The 22956-nt window shown below is 45.8% G+C and overlaps 1 protein-coding gene across 1 annotated transcript in view; it reads right to left on the bottom strand.

The window, feature by feature from the left end:
• Positions 1-2100: 2100 nt before the first annotated feature.
• The window catches only part of NBDY (negative regulator of P-body association), a 63388-nt gene continuing 42532 nt past the window's right edge, over positions 2101-22956 (bottom strand). Inside the window, exons 3-5 of the mRNA XM_081276585.1 lie at positions 6930-7108; positions 2472-2645; positions 2101-2349 (exon numbers count right to left, since the gene is read on the bottom strand). The gene's annotated coding sequence lies outside the window, so the exon portion shown is untranslated. The remainder of the gene's footprint in view (positions 2350-2471; positions 2646-6929; positions 7109-22956) is intronic.

Below are 22956 nucleotides of genomic sequence, written 5' to 3'. Positions count from 1 at the left end.
GAGTGTTGGGCCTACATTTTCTTCTAGCATATACAAGTTTCCTGGTCTAATTACTAGGTCTTTGGTCTACTGTGAATTGATGAGTTCTTCCAAGAAGGAAAAGGGAGCTGGGCAAAGTGGTACATGCCTGTAATCCCAGCAGAACCTAAAGGCTGAGGCAGGATCAAAGCCAGCCTCAGCAAGGCCCTAAAAAATTTTAGCAAGGCCCTAAAAAATTCAGTGAGACCTTGTGTCTAAATAAAATATTAAAAAGGGCTGGGGGGCTGGAGATGTGGCTCAAGCGGTAGTGCGCTCGCCTGGCATGCGTGCGGCCCGGGTTCGATCCTCAGCACCACATACCAACAAAGATGTTGTGTCCGCCGAGAACTAAAAAATAAATATTAAAAATTGTCTCTCTCTCTCTCTCTTTAAAAAAAAAAAAAAGGCTGGGGATGTGTCTCAGTGATTAAGCACCTTTGGGTTCAATCCCTGGTACCAAAAAATTAAGAAGGAAAAGAAAAAGGACTTGTCCTGAGGATCACTGTTACTCTACTCCAGAATTCAAATGGTAAGCTGGCTCCACATACCAAGTCCTTGTCACAGAGCTGCCAGACTCATCATTTTTTCTGAAGCCCTGGGTTTCTCGACCAAGGTCTAAGGAGAGGCCATACCACCTTCAGATGGCTCAAACAACGCAGCCAGGAAAGGCCAGGGCAGCCTGCAGTCACAGAATGAGAAGCAGGAGTTCCCTGGCAGGAGGTACCTAGCAACTCACTCCAATCTGACTCTGGGGAAGCTAGCCTGGCTTTTAACAGGGGACATGCAGAAGGCTACAAAACACATCAGAGGCTCATGGCCTCTCAGCAGAGGACTCAGTTTGTCCTTACCAACAATAGGAGAGGTTGGAGGGTTGCTGTTTAAGCAGGACTACAGACTATATTTTAACACCTGCTCCTTGGACCTGGGTGATAACTTCTTTCTTCCATTTGTCAGAAGAGGCCAGAATTGCCCCACAGTTGTTAAGTCTTGGAGCAGAGAATGGTTGACTTTTTTTGTTGTTTAGTTGTAGATGGACAAAATACCTTAATTTTATTTATTTTTATATGGTGTTGAAGATTGAACCCATGCCTCACACGTGCTAGGCAAGTACTCTACCACCGAACCACAACCCTAGCCCTTGACTGATCTTTTCTAGACACCATATAGGAGTTGGGAGTGTGTTTCTACCCTGTTGTGTGTGAGAGAGAGAGAGGTGTGTGTACCAGAAGGGGATCACACAGTACCTGGGTTTCTGTGCTCCAATGTTCCTTAGATGTGTGGGCCAGTCTGTGGAAGGGGCAGCCCATGTATTGCAGATGTATCTGTGTATGTGTGTGTGCCTGCTAGTCTGAATGGGAGCATGGATGTGGAAATTGCAGAATCTGTGTATAAGTACTCACTGACTTCCATACTGATGTGTACACAAGATTGGAGGAGAGGAAAAAGCCAAGGAGCATACTTTGAAGTAGTACCTCCTGGACTGACTGAAACTTTCAAGTTTCCATTGTGAGAAGACTCACAAAGAAAGGAAATCCTTAATGTCTGTTTCCTGGCTGTGCATCCAGATCCTATCTCATTCACAAGTAACATGTGCATGAATTTTCAAGACTAGAGGGATGCTTCTGGTGACCCTCAACCCTGCTGAATTTCAAGACAGGGAGTATCCCACATTGTCTACTCCTGGGAAGGTACATTACTCTATAACTAACAAGGAGAGGAAGGACACTTTCCTTCTTCCACAGAACACTGGCCCTGGACTGCCTAGCAGGAGGAAGTGAAAGGCAACACAAAGCAGAAGCAGTGACATGAGAGGAGGAGGACTAGGAGGAGAATGAGAACCCTCAGTCCATCTGGGGTGTTTTCAAGGATCTAGGTCAGGAACTCTACAGAAGGTGGTAACCAATACATGGAGGCAAGGTGACACAAGCAGCCTCCTTCCCAGGGAAAGAAAATACCACTGGCAATGCTTTTGTTGATGGATGTCCAGTGAGTGTACCTGTAGAACTTTCCCGGTGCAAGGAGAGAGTGACCCTCCCCAACCCCCATCTGCATCCCCCCCACACCACACACACACACACACACACACACACACACACACACACACACATCTTCCCAAGGATCAAGATAGGTGCAGAAACCAGGAACACAGTGGACACAAAATGGATAAAATCAAATGAGGCTAGGGCAACTTGATCTGTGTGCATGGTACTCAAGTCAAGAAAGAAGAGGGGATAGCTCTTCACTCCCCCAGTCCACAAGGGTCATTATGATTTCCAATGAAGTCATTTCATTCTCTGTCTGATCCTCCTGCTTCCTTTCAAGGTCCCCTTCCTGTCAGAACAACAAAGAAACAATTGAAAAACAAGAAAAGACAAGCAAAAATGGAAAGCCAGGGGAGGAACAGGTGAAAAACAAAAACAGAATTATAGTAAGGCAGAAGTCAACTAGAATACCTTAAGTAACAAATGCACAGGTGTCCCACTGAGTGGCATCCCCTATCCTCACAGGGAAGAGAGCCACCAGCCAAGGCTGTCTTCTCAGCAAAACAGGACCAGGGTGTGAACCTTGTGCAGACAGAGACCTGTTGCTCCACTGATGCTGCTGCTTCCTCCACACAGTCCCCCTGGCTGAAGTGGGAAGGCAGAAAGGAACAAGGGAGGAGGGGGATGGGGAAACACAGGGAACTGACAAGTCAGTCGAGGGCTCCAGCCCACCGAGCCTCACTGTGGGTCGCCTGAGTGTGAATGTGGGTGCATGCATGCACAGACCTGCTCCCCTCAGATTAAATGGGGATGCATGTAACTGAGGACATAGGTAAGCTCAGCTGTCCTCAGGGTGAAAAGTGAGTGCATGCAACTCAATGAGAAAAAAAGATGACCTGTGACACTGAGAGGGGGCATCTCACCACCTATGTCCACCTCCCTGCATTTCTTTCTCCTCAGCTTTTCTCTAAGCAAGTGCAGTAGGAGACCTTATGATTACTACAGAGAAGGACAAGATCCACAGTAGGTGAGAGGTGACAGGACAGTAGATAGAGGTGGCTCCTGTTCTCAGGTGCATTTGCTGCTGGCTTTTTGGGGAGTGGATGGGGGGTTCTGGGGATTACTCAACCATTGAGCCACATCCCCAGCCCTATTTTGTATTTTATTTAGAGACAGGATCTCATCAAGTTGCTTAGTGCCTCGCTGTTGCTGAGGCTGCTTTGAACTGACAATCCACCTGCCTCAGCCTCCCGAGCCACTGGGTTTACAAGTGTGCACCACTGTACCTGGCTGCTGCTGGATTTTTGTTTCTTCTCCCCATATTTAATGTTGCCCTACTTTAAGCAACATCTTAGAGTAGAAGCAAGGACCAAAGTTTGAATCCATTCTTGGAAGGACCCACAGGATACTACAGGATGCTGGGATGCTCTGAGAAGTTATATTATTTTGCCTAGAGTTTAGTGTGTTCTTACTGTAGCCTATACTTCCAGGAAGAGAAGAGACTTACAGCATATTGGAGAATGATGCACCAGGCCTACTGCTTTCCAGGCACTGAGTGTTGAGTGGAGCTTAAGAAACTCTCACAAAGTGACCAAGAATTGACTTAACCCTTCAACTGGGTCTATCTTTCTCTGTGCACACACATACACACACACACACACAGAGAGGCATACTTGCAATAACACACTCCCTCCTACCTGTTCCCACTCTGCTATCTATCACCTCCACTTCTTACTTAATTTCCAGGGTGAATAATTAGGAGTCCCTAGTGCTCAGGTAGAGAGGGAGAGATCTATGCACAGGGATAACTCATAGGCCCTAGTCTCCCCACTTTCATAGAATGCACTGTGCTTCTTGCTCTAACTTCCCACTTCTACCCCCCCCCCACAACCTCCACCCCACCCTAAGGGATAAAGCACAGAGGGGACCTAGAATCACAGAGCATGATACAGACACCTGCTCCTGATAGGACTGAAGTCTGCCATCCTGGCTATCCATGCCTAAGCTTTGGGGCACCTAGGGAACATGTAAGAATGTGTTATATTAACAAACAAAATCATGAAACCCACCACAGGGGACACAACCACCTGAGGCACAGAGGAGTGCCTGGGGTCCTATCAGGGAGGTACCCTGAGGGCAGAGGGAATCTCTTCTAACCACCCTGACCTGAGAGGTTTTGTGGCAAGTTATAATCACTTCCACACCCCTTCCTGGACTTAACAGCTTTGGCCCTAGATCCCTGTTCCTTTGGTTACAGGGAGTTTCTACCCAGGGAGAAGTGAAGTGCATACGAAAGAAAAGGAGGCCCAGGTTCCTGTACAGGTGGGACATGTAGCTTCCTAAAGGAATGTAAATGCTCACACCCCCAACACACACACACACACACACACACACACACACACACACACACACACACATCCCCCAACCACCCTGGCACCTCCAGGAGCCAGTGGAGGACATTTGGAAAATACATGGAAAAAAGGGACCCCTACCAAGGGGTGAATCCAGAGGGAAGGAAGAAGGGGGCAGCCTTGTTAAGCCCCAAATGGGCCAAACTGCAGGACATCAGCAACCCTGATGAAGGGGGAGGGGGGGCAAAGGGGGGGTGCTGTGTCTGGTGCTTTTCAAGCCACGAATGGAGGAGAGGAGCCACGATAGGAAGTAAGGTAAGTAGTGACTGTCATTTGTAGAACCACGGTACCATCTAGCAGAAATGGTTTCTGAAAAGCCCATGCACAAGGGACACTTACCTGTGCCAGCAGCCTGGCACCAAGTTGGTGTGAGATGGGAATGTGAGAGCAAGGACGGTCTGGGAAGGCTAGACTTAGGCCTAGCAAAGTCTACTTGACCAGGGGTCCAAAATATAGGGAGAAGACTGCATGCCCTCAGGACCCTACCCAGGGAAAGTAACAGGTCCAGAAGCCGTGGGACCCTGCAGACAGCAGCGCTGCACCAACCAGCCCAGGGGGCGGAGCTTCCCGCAGCGCCATTTTAGGGAGGGCCCAGGAGAAGCCGCTGGCTGCTGACTGAGCTCAGGTCTGGCCTTGGGGTCTGGGGTCTATTTGAGGAGTTGCAGGTGCCCCCGCCTGGGGTAGCTGTGACGCTGAGGCCCCTTTCCTCGTCGGGAAGACAGCAGCCTTTGGAAGCCATGGCGGGACGCCTACTGCCAGACTGTGTACCCTGGTGGAGGAGCCAGGGTTCCCTTCAACCTCGGAAGGAGCTCTAGACAAGTGCCAGCACGTAACCGTCCACCTTCACTCTGGATGACTAATGAGTGATGGCGGTGGCTATATCAGTACCTTAACTTTTGCCCACTGCTGGGCTCTAATCACCAGAAACATATTCCGCTTGATAGCGGTATGACTCCATGAATCTCATATATAACTCTATCCTTCCCTCCCACACTACCCCGCCCTTTGTGTCTTAAAAAAAAAAAGAAGCCTAAAACCTAGGAACAGAAATACTCATCAAGAAATGGGCCAACAAGCCCCATCCTGAACCTCCGATTTCAGACTAACTACTGACCATGAACCAGAGAGGTGGAAACCCTGAAGGAATTATTTTCCAGCAGCTTGGCAGCCACTTGCATTTCCCCCTTTCTTGGGAGGAGAGTATTTGGTTTAACTCCTGCTGTTGCAAGAAGGAAAAGGGCAGGGACACATCCTGGGACTCACTGTGACTCCACTCCAGGATCAAATGGTAGGCTGGCTCCCACATTGCCAGATGTTTGTCTTGGTGTCCTGGGCAAAGGGCAGATAGCTGATTATCAAAGAAAAGGAAATGGGTCGATTGTGCTTCCCATCAACCAGTTGCTAACACCTCCAGGGGATAGGAAGGATCATATTTCCCAACAGGAGCAATTACCCCCTGAGTAGCTCTTTTGGGGCAGTGTGCTGAAAAGAGAGGGTGGGGGTCTATAAGAAGACAAGACTCCCCCACTCCTGGGGGCACCAGCTCTGGGTCCTGGCTTCTTTCCAGAGAAGTCTTCTGTTCTCTCTATTAAATAAAACTTGCTTTCTATGCTTACCTCCACATTTCTCAGGTTTTTAATCATCAAGGGGGTGTGGGGGGCAACACTACTGGACAATAGTGCTACCTGGCTTATGGTTTTGCTGTAGCTCTGCAATTCTGAATTTTTTTCACCAAGACCTGGGGCTTAAGAGGTGTCCACACCACCTTGGGCTAGCCCAGCCAAAGCATCCATAAAAGACCACTGCAAACCTCTAGGTACATGGTGAGAGATAGGAGTTACCCTGGGAGCAGGCAGCTAGCAACTTACTCCAGTCTGACTCCTGTAAAGTTGGCCTGACTTTCACCAGGGGACCTGCATTAGGCTAGGGAACTAGGGAACAGAGGCTAATGAAGAGGATTCTTTCTGTCCTTGCTACATGTGGGAGAGGTTGGGGGTGGGCTGTTTACCCAGGACTACAGAGTAAGCCCCCCTTTCACACCTTCTCCTCAGGCCTGGGTGATAACTTCATTTGTACTAGGAAAACAGAGTAGCTCCATAAATGACATATGTTAGAAATAATGAGGTACCATAAGAAAACAAACACATGATCAAAAGTGGGTAGATCAGGCAAAGTGATTTCTGCAGAATGATGCGCTCTCAAAGGGAATCCTGCAAGCAAGCACACCTGGGTGGGCAGTCCACTAACATTTATCCCCAATCAGGTACTGCCTCTCAATCCTGATAGGAAGAACTCAAAGGTACAATCTACTTGATTAGCTAATAATAGAATTAGGGCAGACAAAAGGGAAGTCTACAATTGAATCCAATTTAGGCTAAATAGTACATTTAGAAAATGAACCACCAGACTATTTCTCACAAATCCCGTTTTTCTTTTTATACCTTTTGGTTTCATTTTCATTGCACCAAAAGTATTGTCATCTATCCTGGACATAAACTTTTAGAGTTGGAAATCACACCTGGTAATAAGTTTTCCCCTTTTTAGCAGTTCAGATAGCCATCCCAGTGATCAGGAGCACTTGGTAAGGTCCTTTCCAGCTTGATTGCAGACTATCTCTTCTCCAGGTCTTGATTAAAATCAAGTTGTCAACTCCATGTATGTATGATATGTCAAAATACACTCTACAGTTATGTATATCTAAAAAGAACAAATAAAAAATAAATATTAAGTCACCAGGATGGAAGTGAGGAACTGCAAATTTGAGAAAGGAAGTCTGAGAAGTAGTTTATAACAATCAGAGGAGGTTAGGAAGACTTTCTTAAACTGAGTCAGAATAAACACATCCATCAGGCATTCCTGTATAAAAAAAAAAAAAAAAACTTTCTTTATATCTTCCAGGTTTACTTACTCTTGGGAGGTCTGACATAAATGTACATCTCCAGTTACATTAAAAGAATTATTGCCCTTTATTAAATATTTGTTCTTAAGTTTTAGGTGGACACAATATCTTTATTTTACATTTATGTAGTGCTGAGGATGGAACCCAGTGCGTCGTCCATGCTAGGTGAGCATTCTACCACTGAACCACAAACCCAGCCCCATGCCCTTTCTTTTAAATGTCCATGTAGGACTGTAATTTTGGTTATATTGTCCTACCACATATTTAAAATCAAATTGGTCAAAACAGACCTTGTTCCTATCTACTGTTAAGAGTCAGCTAAGATTTCTTAAAGATCAATCTCGGGAATGTGTGCAAAGCCTCTTGATTTCTTTTGTCTTCCTCTACCAGCTGTGCCATCTGCTAGGATGGATCAGAGTCCTACTGACCATGTGTGACTTCCCCTGGAAGGATTAGAGACATTTCCCTATCCAATTACCCTCCTTTTTTCAGAATGTGCACTGGTTGGCTTCCTGTTCTCTAGGGTCCTCTCCATCTCTCTGATCCACAGATTGAGTGACTCACCAGAGTTGCAGGGCCCAAAGAGGGCCCATCATTCTCTGGGTCCTGACTGACCTTAGAGGGCAAGGCCCAAAATGTTGGCTGCTTTTTCCTTGGCCCTAGTTTTTGTTTCAGTCTTAAAGTTGGAGTCCTATTTGTGATGACTTATTTCAAAATATACTTTTTTTTTAATATTTTTTTTTTTTTTATTTTTTAGTTCTCGGCAGACACAACATCTTTGTTGGTATGTGGTACTGAGGATCGAACCCGGGCCGCACGCATGCCAGGCGAGCGCGCTACCGCTTGAGCCACATCCCCAGCCCCTCAAAATATACTTTAAATATATACTTTTGGGCTGGGGATGTGGCTCAAGCGGTAGCGCGCTCGCCTGGCATGCGTGCGGCCCGGGTTCGATCCTCAGCACCACATACCAACAAAGATGTTGTGTCCGCCGAGAACTAAAAAATAAATATTAAAAATTCTCTCTCTCCTCTCTCACTCTCTCTTTAAAAAAAAAAAAAAAAAAATATATATATATATATATATATATATATATATATATACACTTTTAAAATATACTTTTTAAAAACACTAACAGGAAAAAGTTATAAAGTTCTACAAGGAAAATACAAAATGAAATTAACAAAAACATTCAGTTTATATAATAGCTTTGAACAAAGAAAGATAATTTTATTTATTTATTTTTTAAAATATTTTTTTTGTTATTGATGGACCTTTATTTTATTTCTTTGTATGTGGTACTGAGACTTAAACCTGGTGCCTCACACATGTGAGGCAAGCGCTCTTCCACTGAGCTACAACCCCAGCCCAAGAAACACAATTTTATAGTAACACTAATATAGATCTTTGGTATCTATTTTGCCTCCACAAATATCCATAAATTTCTCAACTCAATTACATGAGATGAAATGCATTCTGCTGTAGTGTATAACTAATTAGAACAAATTTTAAAAATTACTTAGACCCCCTACAAATTTTACTTTTAAAAAATCTCTTACAGGTCTGGAGATATAGCTCAGTTGACAAGAGTGCTTGCCTTGCCTGCACAAGGCCCTGGGTTCTGATCCCCAGCACCACAAAGACAAATAAACAAAAAAAAAAAAATCTCTTATAATGTTATAGTCTTTTATAATTTACAAAAACCTTTATGTAGCTTTGCATTATATCTCCAGGTTATTTTGAGATCATAGTAATGTTACAATAAAAATCCATCTTTTGTACCCAACTTTAAATAAGCTTAAATTTGGCCTACTTTAGAGCCACCCTAACATTGAGTAGTGTGAGAGGCGAACTTATCTCAAGTAAGATGGGGCTCTTGACACAATAAAGATTATATCTGAAACATGGATCAAACAAAAACTAGAGCTTTTATCTTTCTTTTTGTGAAAAAAAAATTTAAAAGTGGCAAAATGTTTTCATGTTCCATATTGTTAACCTTTAAATTAATTAGGCTCTCCTTTTTGCCCTCCAAAAATACATTTAAATTTTCATCCCAGTGTAAAGAGAAACACAAAATTTTATATATCACTTATTGATGACAGGTCATTTTTATTCAATTACAACATATTAAATAACATAAATAAGTCCTCAATTAAATTTGTTATTTCTATATATGGCTGATATAGACAGTTTTAGTTTGGAGAACACCAGTGTAACAGTGGTTCACTTTATGCTTTGTCCCTTGCAGCTCTGTCACTGCAACTTATTTTCAAAACAGACATTTTTCTTTCTCTTTCTCTTTCTCTCTTCCTGCTCCTCCCTAATCTCTCCCCCTCTCTAATCTCAAGGGAAACAGGATTACCTTTCTTCCTCATTTTAGGCAGATTTATCTGTCCTTGACTACAGACCCACCTTTAGAACAAAGTAATCCAGACTTTGGGGATGGTAAGAGAAGATCTCAGAAATGACTAATTCCCAAATTAATAAGTGAATTACAACTCCAACAAAGAACACATAGAGTGTAGCCTTTGAATCATCTCTTTAAAAGCTCGGGGTCCCACTGGGCATGGAAGGCTGAGGCAGGAGTATCATAAATTTAAAGCTAGCCTCAGCAAAAGTGAGGCGCTAAGCAACTCAGTAAGACCCTGTCTCTAAATCAAATTCAAAAGGGCTGGAGATGTGGGTCAGTGGTGAGTGCCCCTGAGCTCAGTCCCCAGTACCACACACACACAAAAAAAAATTTTCCTGCTGATGGGCAGAATCACAGCCTCTGGATAGGAGTCCTCTGTGTTTCTCCTTTGCTAGCAAAGCAATAAAACTTCTTTTCTTTTTTCTCAAAACTATGTTCTCATTCTTGGATTGGCATCAGGGACAAAAGTGACAAGCTTTCAATAATACTATCACAGATTTTCACAGTATGACCCAGACATGAAAAAGGACTATGAAGTTGGTAACATTAGAAGTAGAATCTGCCAGCCATGGTGGACACAGAAATCAAAGGTTCAGGTGGCTATTCTTCCTTCATAGGGCAGATTTACTCCCATTATCATTGTTATGGGAAACAGACCAGTTTAGATGCAGCAAGCAGCATTCACTCAAAGAGAAGAACTCCAAACTTTATTTTATACTGGCAGGCCCAGAGAACAAACTCCAAATTCTGAGCCCTGATCCACAGTTTCTCACAACATTTATAGTTTATTTGGTGTCATCTTAGACCTGTCCTATCATTTTTGTTGTTGTTGTTTATTTGTTTAAATTCCTAATCTAAGTGACTGAAGACCTTGTGTGGGATCTCTAACATAAAGCATGCTTACAGAAACAGATAAGAAGAAAAGTCTCTTTTTACAGGCTTCTGTTAAATCTCTAACCTTCCAGAGGAGTGTTTATATTTCAAGTATGTAGTCAGACTCCCAGAGATGGTTATTTACAATCCAAAAGGCAGGTTTGCTGAAGAAAGGAGACTGACAGGGAGGGGAACTAACCCTTTCCCTGGGGATAACACTCTTGTAATTTCATTTTACATCTGGGTCTAGCTTTGCCATCTCATCACCACTGTTTATTTCCTTGGTCAAATTTCATATTAAAGGAAAAGATTTGTACATATGGGCTCTTTCTGTAAGAGTGGTCCACTTCACCTTTTGAACATAGCACTTCCTGCTTATTTTATTATTTTTTTTTAAAGAGAGTGAGAGAGGAGAGAGAGAGAGAGAGAAAATTTTTAATATTTATTTATTTTTTTAGTTCTCGGCGGACACAACATCTTTGTTGGTATGTGGTGCTGAGGATCGAACCCAGGCCGCATGCATGCCAGGCGAGCGCGCTACCGCTTGAGCCACATCCCCAGCCCCCTTCCTGCTTATTTTAAAAGGGACAAGATTTTTCTTTTTCTCTTCTCCCTTACCCCCTCCCTAACCTGGAGGCTGAACCAATTGCTAAAGTAACCTGTCCCAGGAATTGTCCCTCCTAGCCAGGGAGTTGTTTTAAAAATTGTTAATTAATGCCTCCTGGGCTGCTGCAGGGAACAAGATTACCTTGAGTTATCTGTCCTCCACAAGAAGGAGATATCAGATTAACAAGTAAATTTCAACACACCATCTGGACATCTGGAACACCCCCAACCCCCACCTTCTCACCCCCCCCCATATCACACCCGTCACTCCACCCCCCACCTGGAATGTAGCCTTTGGATAGCTTCTTTAAAAGTCCTGTTTTCCCTGATGGTCAGAACCACAGCCTCTGAGACTGGAGTCCCCTGTGTTTCTCCTTTGCTAGCAAAGCAATAAACCTTTTTTTTCCAAAACCATGTCTTCATTATTAAAATTGACATGAATTAACATCAGCAGGGACAAGGTGATGAACCCAGCCTAATTCCACCTTAAGATTGGGAGCCATCTCATCACAAAGTCATGAAAAGTTAATTTCTGTTTTACTATAAATTACTGAAATTTCTAAATTTGTTTGGAATTCCTGCCCGTGCCTTGAACTCACCCATGCCTGGCTATCCCTGCCCAGATAACAACCCTCTCTAATAACTTAGTGGTGCCTCATAAATCCTGGCTCCCCCTGACCCTCTCTGAAACTTCAGTGGCACCTCATAAATTCTGATGTTGGGATCTAAATTCCCTACCTTGAAATGTTAAGCCATGTAGATCATTAACCTACTATCTGCCTTTGTATTATGCTTTTCAAAATTATGTTATCTGTAAGTTCTCCAGTCCCTTTGCAAATTTTTGTGCTATAAAACTATGCTCCTAGAGAGCTGGGGTACTGTTCTCTAGCCCAGGGTTTTTGGGAGTGACAGTGCTGGGCACAATTACAAGCTTGCTTTAATTTAATTTAAAATTGGAGTCGGTGGTCTTTTCTTTCTGTCTTGGTTTAACACAAGGACTGAGCTTTCAGTAACAATTCCATTGTTCTTAACCATCCCTAGCCCTAGAATTTTTATTCCCCATTTTTAGTAGTTCCCTATAATTGAATTTTCCCTTGTGTATTTAATTCCCCCCCCCACACACACACACACCCTGTATTCAATCCCTGTTTTGGAGGATTTCTTGCACACACTGGGGCTTTACCATATGTCCTACCCCCCTTTTGGGGGGATTTATTGCATATCTTAGGTCCCTGTATGCTCAATTCCATTAATAGGGATTTCTTACATACCCCATCCAGTTTTCCTAGCCCTAGTGAAGCAAGAATTAAAGACAGGCAGTTAGTGTAGATAGGTAATTGGGTCAGATGGAGGCTGAACCCGTTGCTAAGGTAACCTGTCCCAGGAATTGTCCCTCCTTGCCAGGGAGTTGTTGTAAAAATTGTTAATTAATGCCTCCTGGGCTGCTGCCTGCATCAATCACTCCATTTGGCCCTTCCCCCTGCCCACCTGCTTCTCACATTTTGGCCATTCCACTGGCATCCCCTGGGCCTAGTCAGGTACATTAGGAGAGAGATAAGGGGGAAGAGAGCAGGAGAACAAATAAAACCTAAAATGTATAAAAGGGGCAGGATGTTCCTACTTCTTAGGATACCAGGACACCAGCTATGGCCCCCTTCTCCCTCCTGAGAGAAGTCTGTATTGCTATTTTTAAAATAAAACCTGCTTTCTACACTTGCCTTGGTGTACTTCTCCAATGTTCAAACTTCAACATTTGAGGAAGCAGAACTCATCACTGATAACCAGTGGTATCACTTGGGATGGCCCAACCAGCCAAAGTAGTACTTCTTCCTCAAGCCAGAGAATAGATTTTCCTACCTCGGACTGTGCATAGTGTTTCCCTGGTTGCCTTGGTATTTGCCTGGGCCCTTTGCCTGCATTTAGTGGCCTTGCCTGCAAGGCCACTAAAACAAGTTAATGGTGCTAGGAGCCACAAGCAAATATACGATGTATGGCACCTTTGGTTGTAAAGTGACGCCAGCTAGCCATTGAGATGATTATGTTAAGATTTACATTCATATGGAAATTGGACTCCCGCTGTTCACCTTGGCCTGCTACCGGATTCATGTTACGGGACTCATGGAGAGTTCCCATTGGTTGGGGAAAGATAGTAGGAGGGAATTCCGGGGGAGGTCCGGGGGACCCCCGGTTCCGGGGAACGCGCGGTTCCGGTGGAGGCCCGCGTGGGAGGACCGGGTTTGGCTTGCCAGCGCCTACAGAGTATTGGCGGCTTTTTCAAAATAAAGTTTTGTTCCTGCTTGAGTGGCTCGTGATTCTGTGCCCAGCTAAGACTGCGGCATTCATTAGCCCAATGTTTCCCTCTATGGCATCGTGGGCAAATACCCGGTATTCTATTCCTTTGATACCCAGCTTTGTTAAACCCTCCTCTTATGGGGCAACTCCTTTTAAAATGTCCTGTTTGATTACAATTATAGCATGTTTTTGGCCTGGCATCTAAAGCCTGTTGTACTGCTGCTAAGACTTGCCCTTGTTCATTAATGTCTCTACATAATTTAATATATGTGTTTAAATCTTCATGTCTCCATGGTCTAATGACCTCTCTGCAGCAACGATTTGCTTGGTCATAAGCCAGTTGTTTTATAAATGGCATTACCTGTTCTGTATTACCAAATATCCTAGAGGCTGACTGAATAAGTCTATCTACAAATTCAGCGTAAGGTTCATTAGTTCCTTGTATTACCTTAGATAATTGACCTTGTAAGTCTCCATGCCCCTGTAAAGTTTTCCATGCCCTAACTGCATCTACAGCAATTTGTGCGTATACGCCAGGGTCATATTCAATTTGCTGTCTTTGACCCTCATAAGGTCCCTTTCCCAATAGCATCTCTATATTTCTTTGAGGGTAACCAGCTTCTGCATTTTGCTTAGCTGTCTCCATGCAAAATTCCTCATTGGCAACCTTCCATAACAAATATTGTCCTCCGTTTAGCACAGATCGACACATGTTAGCCCAATCTGCTGGTGTCATGTCCAAGTTGGTAACAGATTCGACCATGCTTATTGTGAAGGGAGCTTGCGGCCCATAGGTTGTTACAGCCTCCTTTAATTGCTTTATTGTTTTGAAATCTAAAGTACGGTGAATTCGTTGCCCTCCTGCCTGCTCAAGTACAGGGCATACTAATCTTTGGGGTTCTGTCTCAGAATTCCGTCCATCAACTACGGGAGTTGAGGGCCGCTCAGCGGTAGATGGAGCTGTTGGTTGAATTACGCCCTCTGGTGATAGAACGGAGTTAGTAGCAACCTCCTGTTGTAATTCTCCACCTGATGGCTGCTTTTCCTCTAAGCTTGCTTTCTTTAAATTTTCCTCTGTCTGACTAGCTTGAGAGACCTTCTCTTTTGCTTGACCTAGCGTTTTTTCTACCATAGTCTGGACCTCTAACAATTTACTTAACAGTTTTTCGGTTTGTTTTTTACTGGATTCTAATCTACTATAAAGGTAACGTAACCCAATAAGATAGGATAAAACAAAGCCGAAACAGAATGAAACAAAAACGGAGCAGAGAATGGTTGTATCGATTTTCTCTTTCTCAGGGCCGAATAACTTCAAACCTTGAGCCAACCATTTTTCCCAGTTCGGCTGAGAAAATTCTAGGGCTAGGGAGCTCGAAATAAAAACAAAATAAATCAAAACAAGAACACACTGTTTTTTGAGATGGGCACCCATCCTGTCGCCTTCCCTCAGGGGCGAGCAATTTTACTCACCTCTAAGCTTCAGGCGTTCCCCGCACGGGCCGCCAAATGCCGCAGTCTTAGCTGGGCACAGAATCACGAGCCACTCAAGCAGGAACAAAACTTTATTTTGAAAAAGCCGCCAATACTCTGTAGGCGCTGGCAAGCCAAACCCGGTCCTCCCACGCGGGCCTCCACCGGAACCGCGCGTTCCCCGGAACCGGGGGTCCCCCGGACCTCCCCCGGAATTCCCTCCTACTATCCTTCCCCAACCAATGGGAACTCTCCATGAGTCCCGTAACATGAATCCGGTAGCAGGCCAAGGTGAACAGCGGGAGTCCAATTTCCATATGAATGTAAATCTTAACATAATCATCTCAGTGGCTAGCTGGCGTCACTTTACAACCAAAGGTGCCATACATCGTATATTTGCTTGTGGCTCCTAGCAAATGGGACATGTCTCCTCTGAGGGGGAGGGTCCCTGTGATCCCTAAGTGACATGGAGCCCCACAATGGGCACCAAAATTGTTAGATACAATGAGGTGAAGCAAGAAATCCAACACATGCTCCAAAATAGGTGGGCAAAGCAAATCTTTACTTCTGCAGAAGGATATGCTCCCAAAGTGAATCCTGTGAGCAAGCATACCTGGGTGGGCAGTCCTCCAACATTTATCCCTAAAGAGGGGTACACAGGGGTATAATCTATGTGATTATCTAATATTAGAATTAATATGGGCAAAAGGGAAGTGTTGTAATTGAATCCAATTATGGCTGAATAGTAGATTTTGAAAATTAACCACCTGACTTTCTATTTCTCACACAAGTTGTTAAGGTTGGAGCAGAGAATGGTAACCTGACTTTTTCTCAGAAAACTAATGAGATGGATGTGTATGTCTATTCCTGGGGGTGGGAGATAGGTATACAAGAGCAGGAGATGATCTACATCTTAGGCTTCAGTACTCCAGTGTGTTTTTGGGTATGTGCACCACTGCAGATGCTCAAGTCTATAGGAGCATGATTGTGTGGGGGTATATCAGGGGATGTGTGTGTCTAGGTGCCTGCCTGTGTGAATGGGAGTGTTCCTGGACATGGCAGAGGTGGAGTTACTTTGAAGAGAGAGACATTTGTGCCCTTTTCCACAGACCAGATGCCAGAAGATAAGAATAATTCTTCCTAACTATAAAACCTGTAAAAATGATTAAGAATCCAACTAGAACCAGTCAGCATGGGCCAAGGTAACACAGAGTTGGCATGGCAATGAGAACTTGAAAGTCTGCCATCCTGCTGTCAGTCAAGTCAATAGGTAGACCTAGGTCCCTCTTCTCTCTGAGAGAACCCACCGACCCTCTCCTTTAAGAGTATCCCTTTTGGGGGCTGGGGTTGTGGCTCAGTGATAGAGCATTTGCCTAGCATGTGTGAGGCACTGGGTTCGATCCTCAGCACCACATATAATAAAAAAATAAAGGTACATCCACAACTAATATATATATATATATATATATATAAAAGGAGTATCCCTTCTTCCTTTCCCTACCCCTTCAATAAACTTATCCTTGTTACTCTGAGCATCATGTCTAAAATCTTCCGACTTGGTCACAAGAATTGGGATTTGAAGAGGGGGTCTTCACATTGCCTCAGTTTCGCAGAAGTCCCGGCTCTGTAACACCACCTTCTCCCAAGTCCCTATCCTAAGGTTCCTATCAGAACCCAATCTCCACAAAGCAACAATTGGAAAACCAGAAGTGATAGTAAGGGAAAGCCAAGGGGAGAAATAGGTGGAAAATAAAGGGAGAATTGTAGTGAAGCAGAAGGTAGTCTCGAGTGGACAAGTGTCCCATGGAGTCGCATCCCCTGTCCTCATAGGGGAAGAGCACCACCAGCCAGGACAGCATTGTTAGCCCTCTTGGGGCTACAGTATAAACCTTGTTCAGACACAGGCCTCTTGTGCAATTATGCTGCTGCCTCCTCCTTGCAGTCCCCCAGGCTGAAGTGGGAAAATACCTCCACTTCTCACTTAATTTCCAGGGAGAATAATCAGTAGGCCCCAAAGCTGGGTTTCTGAGGGGAGATGTCTATGTAATGGGAATAACTCATAGACCTTCTGTCCCCACAGCATCTCTAAATTGCACATGGCTTCCTGTATCCAACCTCTCACCTCCCCTCCTCCACATCCTACACCCTGCCTGAAAGGATAAAACACAGAGGGGTCCTAGAACCACTGAGTGTGATATAGGTACCTGCTTCTGGTGCCTGAATCCTTCTAGCCTGGCTACTACTGTCTGTATCCAGAGATACCATAATTCTAACAATAAGCCAATGCATTGTCCTGAGCACACCAATGCCCTTACATGTAGAACCACCTGTGAAACCCATTTCGGGGGCCCAACCATCTGGAGCACAGAGGAGTACAGTGGGTTCCTGTGACAGAGGTAACCAAAGGCAGAGGGAGTCCCACCTCATCTCCCTGTCTGTATCTGAGAGCTTTGTATCCAGTGGGTCACCCCTTGGCCACAAGAGAGTTAGACCAGAGACAAAATGAAATTTATACAAACAGAAGGGTCAGGTTACTGTTCAGAGGGACATACACCTTCCCAGAGGAATGTGTGTATCCATTCTGTCTGCCTCCCATAGCCCCAGAGGACCTACAGAGGGGCATTTGAAGAAGGCTCACAGGACAGGCCAGCACAGCAAAAGGGGTATTAGGTAACACACTAAGACAGGAAGACTATTTCCATAAGTACCCAATGGGTGCATCCCAAAGAAAGGAGAGCCTGATTTCCCTCCCAAACTGGCCAAGTGCACTTTCATGCCCTATGTTTGGTGTTTATCACTCCACAAACAGAGAGAAATGAATGTAAGGGGGGCAGGGAAAGGGGTGCTCGTCATTTGTGGAACCAGAATGCCATCTAGCGGAAAGAGTTTCTGAAAACCCCAGGCAGAGGGACACTTGCTCCAGTAGTCAGGCGCCCAGGGTGGTGTGCAATGGGGATGAGAGAATGGAGTGAGTGTACTCCAGCCAAGGACAATCTCCCCACCAGGGGTCCAAAGTACAGGGGGCAGCCTGCCTGCCCTCGGGACCCTACCCAGAGAAAACAGCCCTCCAGGGGGCCCTAGGACCCTCCAGGCAGTAGAGCTACCAGTGGCGCCATTTTAGGACTGGCCCTGGAGAAGCCACTGGCCACTGACTGAGCTGGGTTCTGGCCTTGGTGTCTGGGGTCTTAGGTCTAGAGTTGCAGGTGCTCCCTCTGTCTCCCTGCCTGAGGTCACCACACGCTGAGGCCAGGAGGCCCCTTTCCTCGCCTGGAAGACAGCAGTCTGTGGCAGCTATGGAGGGCCGCCCACTGTCAACCTTTTCTTCCTCCCTGCTCCCTGGTGGAGGAGTGAGGGTGTCCCTTGTGCTTGGAAAGAGCTGGGGCAAATGCCAGCCAGGGCGTAACCATCCACCTTGGTTCCCTGTGGCCATGGCGGTGGTGGATCACAGCCCTGTTCCTGCACGGAGCTCCGCTGGACTGGGCTCTGGTGCCCAATGGGCTCCACTCATCAGAAACTCATTCCACTTGATGGCGGTAGAGCACTACACTTCTCAAAGTTGACGCCACCTGCCTCTCCACTCCACTCTCCCCCCGCCTTTTGCATCTTAAAAAAAGCAGTCTAAAACCTCAGAATGAAAAGGAAAAAACAAGAAAGAATCACTGTACCCCAACCTGGATCTGCAAACCTACTAGAGCAACTGACCAAGAACCAAGGAGATGCAGAAGCTACAGAAATCCTGAGCCAGCAGTCAGGCAGCCCTGTTTTCCCCCCTTTCTTGGGACCTCTCCATTTGCCTTAACTCCTGTGCTTGCAAGAAGGAAAAGGGAAGTGACACCTTCTGGGGTTCACTGTGACTCCACTCCAGGATTCAAATGCTTGCTGGCTTCCAGCAGTACCAGGTGCAGGTCAGTGCTGCCTGGCTCATATTCATATATATATATATTTTTTTTTTGAGATTCCAGGTTTTGTTTATTTAGTTTTCCCCAGTGGTAACATCTCACAAAATTGCAGTTCAATATCACAGTTAAGCTACTGACATTAAAGTAGTGGAGCCCATCTGTAATCCCAGTGGCTCTGGAGGCTGAGACAGGAGGCCCCAAGCAACTTAGTGAGACCCTGTCTCCAAATAAAATGTAAAAAAAAATGGGGGGGGGGGGCTGGGTATGTGGCTCACTGGTTAAGCACCCCTGTACACAGTACCCTGTACCAAAAAGAAAAAGAAAGAATTGACATTAATAAAATCAAGATATAAAATAAAGAACATCACCATAGAGATCCCACCAATTGCCTTTATTTATTTATTTATTTTTTGATGGTGGTGGTGGTGGTGGTGGTTGGGGTACTGGTGATTAAACTCAGGGGCACTCAACCACTGAGCCACATCCCCAGCTCTATTTTGCATTTTTCTGGCTCATATTTTTAACAAAACCCTGGTTTATTTTATTTTTTATTTTTTTTTTTCACCAAGACTTGGAAATTGAGGTATTGACCACTCTGTCTTAGGGTGGTCCAGCCAATGCAACCAGGAAAGGCCAAGTACAACCTACAGCCACAGGTTGGGAGGCAGGAGCTTCCATGGGAGGAGTATCTAGCAATTCACCCCAGTCTGACTGGACAGGCTGGCCTGGCTTTCACTAGAATTCACTATGGGACCAGCAGAAGAGGCCCTTTCAAGAGAGAACTCCCTCTGTCTCTACAGCCATTAGGAGCAGTTGGAGGGTAGCTGGTTAAGCAGGACTACTGAGTACACTTCCCTTTCACTCCAGCTCCTTGAGCCTAGGTGTAGTAAGAGGAGGCCAGAGTTGTCCCATGACTTACATTGTTGCCAAGACTTGGTGCACAAAATGGTGGCTTCACCATTTTTCAGATACCAGCTGGGTCATGGGAGTGTGTGTGTGTGAGACCAGGCGAACCAGGCCCTGGATTTCTGGGCTTCTGTGCAACTTTGGGTACGTGTGCCAGTGGGGACAGTCGAGTCTATGGGAGGGTAAGTCCATATGTGAGCAAGTTTGTCCATGCATGTCTGTGTCTGTATGGGCCTGCCTAGCAGAATGTAGGAAAATGGCAGTTCATGTGGAAAATGGCAGAGACACCATGCAGGTACAAACTGAATTCCTTACTGTTATATGCATAGGATTGGACTGGAGGCAAAGGCCACAGTACACCCCCTGAAGTGGAGTGGTGAATCCTGGCCAAACTTTGCAACTTTCCAGCTTCCACAAGAAGACTTGCAAGGAGAGCAAAGCCTTGAGGTCTTTGCTGGCAGGGTGTCCAGGGTCCTCTATCATTCACATGTAACATATGGGCGGATTTTTCTTTGCAAGACAAGAGGGATGCCTCTTGTATCCTTCAACCCTGCTCAATTTCAAGACAAGGTGGAGTGTACCACATGGGCTAGGATGGTGCATCCCTCCATATCCAACAAGCACAGAATGGACACTTGCCTTTTTCCACTGAACACTGGTCTGGGCCTGGCTAGCAATAAAACACATCACCTGCAATGCTGTTGTCCATGAGATGTCCCATGGGTGTGCATGTAGGAACTTTGCAAAGACACAGTGGGAACCATGAGCTGGCTAAGTCATCAGCACATTCCAGCTGCCCAATACACCAAAGAGTGACCCTCTTAACTGCACCTGCATCTTCCAAAGGGCAAGGACATGGTTATACTCAGGAATACAAGAGGGCATGAAGTGGGGACAAACTGGACACAAGGGGTACAAGATCCTCCTGGAGGGTAATCAAGGGCAGCTAGAAGGGAGGAGGGCCCTCCCTCCACCATTCCACAAGGGTCATCGTAATTTCCACAGAAGTCATTCAATTCTCTATCTGGATCCTTTCTCCCATGGCCTCTTCCTGCCAGAACCCAATCTCTACAAAGCAAGAATTGGAAAATCAGAAGTGACAGGAAGGAAAAGCCTGGGGAGGAACAGGTGAAAAATGGAGAATAGTAGTGAAGCAGAAGGCAGGAGAATGACCTGGAATACCTTGAGTCATAAGTGGACAGGTGGTACTCCTAGGGGCATCCAGTGGCTTCCCAGTTGAACTTTGTCCATACAAGGGCCTGTTGTGCTATGATGATGATGCCTCCTTCTTGAAGTTTTCCAGGCTGAAGTGGGAAAGGCAGCCAGTGGCAAGGGAGGGTACAACAGATGCAACAGGTACACAGAATGTCTGGCCCACCGAGCCTTGCTTGTGGATCACATGTGAGTGCACAGGCCTGCACATCTCTACTTAAACAGGGATGTGTGTAACTGAGGCCATACACAAACTTGACTGTGCCCAAGGGTGAGAAGTGAGTGCAGCTCCATGTGAAACAAACACCTGGGACCCAGAGAGGGGGTATCCCATCACTGGTAATCAAGGTTAGTGCATTTCTCTCTCCCCAGCTTTTCTCTAAACAGGTGTGACTGGCAGCCTTCTGATTACTACAGAACAGGACAAGGTCCTCAGTAGTTGAGAGCTGACAGAACCTTGTATAAATGTGGCTGCTGTTCTCAGGCGTGTTTGCTGCAGGCTTTTTGGTTCTTTTCCCATATAAAAATGTTACTATAGTTCCAGCAGCATCCTACAGTAGAAGCATGGAGAAAAGTTTGAATATACACTTGGAAGTGTCTGCAGGATATGCCGGGCACTCTGATGTTTTGGGATGTCAAGCTTACTTTGTTGAGAGATCACTACTTTCCCACTGTGACTTACACTTCCAGGAAGAGAGCAGATCCTTGGCACACTGGGGAATGATGAGCATTGAAGTTAGTTGAAGAAACTCTGAGAACAAGGTGACCAGGGTCTGTCATTCAAACCAGCCCTTCGTTCAGTTCCTATGCTTGAGCTGGCCTGTCTACACGAAAATCGTTGAACTGGTCATCTAACTTCTCTACAGAAACACACAAGTAGTACACAGAGGTACACAGGCACACTTGCACAAAGATAACTCACCCTATTCCCACCCTCTTGCCACTTTCACTTCTCACTTAACTTACATGTTGAATAATCAGCAGTCCTCACATCTCAGGTTCAAAGGGGAGAGGACTGTTTGTTGGGGTAATTCACAGGCCTCCTGCCTACCACACTTTCACTTGAGGTACCCTGTTCCCTGTATCCAGCCTCCTATCTCCCCTTTTTACAACTTGCATCCCACCCCAGAGTTACATCACTGAGTAATCCTAGAACCTAGAAGGTGGGTAAAGGGAAGGCCTCCTAACCTCTGCCCTACCAGGTTTTGCCACATGGTGTGACCATTTCAGCAGTCCTTGGATCTGAAAGTTTTCTTCCCAGACCCATAGCCCCCTTGGCTGCAAGGGAGTTTACTACTCAAGGACAACTGAAGTGCATACAAATGGGAGGACCAGGTTCCTGTGCAGGAAGGACAAGCAGCTTTCCTGGGGAATGTGTATGTCCTCTCACCCTGACCTCTACATCCTGCAGAACCTGGGGGTGGGTGGGGGAGGTGATGCATACAGGCAGGAGAGAGCAGAAGAGTTGGGGCAGGGGTGATACACACGGGGATAGATGGTCAAGTGTTCATAGGTACCCTTACTAAAAGATGAATTCAGAGAGAGGAAGAAGGAGAGGACAGGCAAGCAGCCTGAGAGAAAGCCTGGACTGGGGGAAGGGAAAGGAGTAACTGTCATTTGTGGAACCACAGTGCCATCTAGCGGAAACAGTTTCTGAAAACCCCAGGCAGAGGGACACTTGCTCCAGTAGTCAGGCGCCCAGGGTGGTGTGCAATGGGGATGTGAGAATGGAGTGAGTGTACTCCAGCCAAGGACAATCTCCCCACCAGGGGTCCAAAGTACAGGGGGAAGCCTGCCTGCCCTCGGGACCCTACCCAGGGAAAGCAGCCCTCCAGGGGCCCTAGGACCCTGCAGGCAGTAGAGCTGCACCAACCAGCACAGGGGGCGGAGCTGCCTGTGGCGCCATTTTAGGACTGGCCCAGGAGAAGTCGCTGGCCGCTGAGCTGGGTTCTGGGGTCTTAGGTCAAGAGTTGCAGGT

This window comes from Spermophilus citellus, assembly GCF_964194105.1.
Source record: "Spermophilus citellus genome assembly, chromosome: X".
In the NCBI taxonomy this organism is placed as follows: Eukaryota; Metazoa; Chordata; class Mammalia; order Rodentia; family Sciuridae; genus Spermophilus; species Spermophilus citellus.
This window is presented reverse-complemented; position numbering and strand designations above follow the sequence as displayed.